This window comes from Rana temporaria, chromosome 6 (genome assembly GCF_905171775.1).
Source record: "Rana temporaria chromosome 6, aRanTem1.1, whole genome shotgun sequence".
Classification (NCBI taxonomy): Eukaryota; Metazoa; Chordata; class Amphibia; order Anura; family Ranidae; genus Rana; species Rana temporaria.
The window spans coordinates 3114130-3116420 of NC_053494.1; positions in this window are offsets into that span (position 1 = coordinate 3114130).

The following is a 2291-nucleotide window of genomic DNA, read 5'->3' on the forward strand; positions in this document are numbered from 1 at the left end:
GGGCTAACTTTACTGTTTTGTTATTTTTAAATTCATAAAACCGTCTTTAAAAAATAAAGGCGTTTGAAAAATGATTGCGCAAATACCGTGCGAGATAAAAAGTTGCAATGACCGCCACTTTATTCCTCAGGGTGTCTGCTAAAAAAAAAAATATATATATATATATATATATATATATAATGTTTGAGGGTTCTGAGTAATTTTCTAGCAAAAAAATGATGATTTTTACATGAAGGAGAGAAGTGCCAGAATAGGCGCGGTATGGAAGTGGTTAATGAAGGTATGGCGCCAGCAGGGGTGATGTGGGATACTCTGAAGGCATTCCTTAGGGGCATATTGAGCCAGGGCTGTCTTAATGAGAGGGCACACCTGGGCACTGCCCAGGGGCCCCAGCTGCATGGGGGTCCCTGCAATTTCCCCAAAGTAGCTGGTCCTGGATTCCATGCTTTCCCCGAAATTGAGGGCCCCATGATGGCACTGAGAGTGGTGGATACACAGGGGAGGCAGGCTGGCAGCGGTGCCCCTAACATTTTGTTAGAGCCAATCCCCCCCCCCTCATCTATACCAGCGATTAGGATGGCAAGGGGAGAGGTTTCTTCTCATTTACCAGAGATTACAGATACATTTAGAGCAGCGGTCTCCAAACTGTGGCCCTTTGCTAGCCTTTATCCAGGCCCTTGGGGCACAATTCCTCCCACTGACATGAGGCACTATTCCTTCCATTGACACCAACAATGGGGCACTATATTATCCACTGATACCAATGATGGGATACTATTCCTCCTACTAATAGGGGGAATACTCCTCTTCCTATTGACCACCAACCCTGAGGCCATATATGTTCTCACTGATGCCGGGCCCGTGACTTTTTCTTCCCTTGCTGGCCCCATTCTGGCCCTCCTAAAGTCTGAAGGGCAATAAAGTGGCCCTTTGTTTGAAAAGTTTGGAGACCCCTGATTTAGAGAATACTGGTAGGTAGGAGGACATGGGTTTATTTCTCAGGAATGTGGAGATACCAGCCCTCACAGAAGGGGAAAGAGAGGGAATGGTGGCCCCAATAACTTTGGAGGAATTACAATAAGCAGTTGCTGGGATGGCCAACCAAAAATCTCCTGGGCCAGATGGACTCCCAGTGGAGACCTATAAATACTACGGTGGAGTATTGCTCCCGGAGTTACTTAAAGGCGTTGAACCGGGCGACGGTAGAAGGGAAATTGCCTAATTCAATGACAGAGGTGACCATAATTGTGTTGCAGATAACCAACTCTAGGAAGCGCTCTCCCAAGGAGGATACCTTGCGGGCACGTTCCCAAGTCCAGCATTCGTCGTCCACAGCCGCTGAATGCAGAACTCGCCCCCCCCCCCCCCCGGCGCCCGCGTCATTGGATTTGATTGACAGCAGCAGGAGCCAATGGCTGCGCTTCTATCAATCTGTCCAATCAAGAGCCCTCTTTCCCTCTTTCTCTCTCTCCCCCCTTTTTTTTATGTTTCCATCTGCCGGGGCCCTCTGTCCAGGGGTGGCCCATCTGCTGGGTGACGGGTGTGATGCGGGCTGGCCGGCCGAATCGGTGGACTTGGGTAATATGCCATCATGGGATTCCCGGATCAGTTCCAGGGTTTGACGCTTTTGTGTCACCGTGGTGTGGAGGCCTTGGCCTGGGGAGACCTGGGCGGGTTGCAGGGGGAGGTCAGTTGGAGGCGTGTACTTGCCCCCTCCCTTCCCGCGCGCCCACCTGGCTCGCCCCTGGATTTGAGGGCTCTGGTTGTCATCTGTGTGTAGCCCGGGGAGCCGGTCGTTCTGCTTGTGCGCCTGATTACTCCTCCTCGGAAGACAACTCAGTCCTAAATTTGTGGAGGTGGAGGCTTTGCCGCCGACCTGTTACCTGAATACTGCATCTCCTATGCCTTTGGTTGTTTAACAGTTTTTTTTCTTTTTGTGTGATTGTTTGTCATTTCTGTTTTCTTTTTATTTCATTATTATGGTATAGCAAAAAAAGGATTGACCGGTGCACTACTTGACCTCTACCTTTTTCTTCAATTGTATACTGAGATGTGTTGCCTTGTCTTTCATAAATAAAGATTTTACAAAAAAAAAAAAAAGAGCTGAGAATCCCGGGCAAAGATGAAGTACATCCTCGTTGTGAGTCAGTCCAGGGCTCAGGTATGTAAAACGGGGGGAGGGGGGCTGGGGGGTGGTAATTGTCACCTTCAATGCATCCTAAAAACAGGAGGGTTTACAACCCCTTTAAATGACACCATCTGCAGATCGATGTTCATCCCTTTTATCTGCA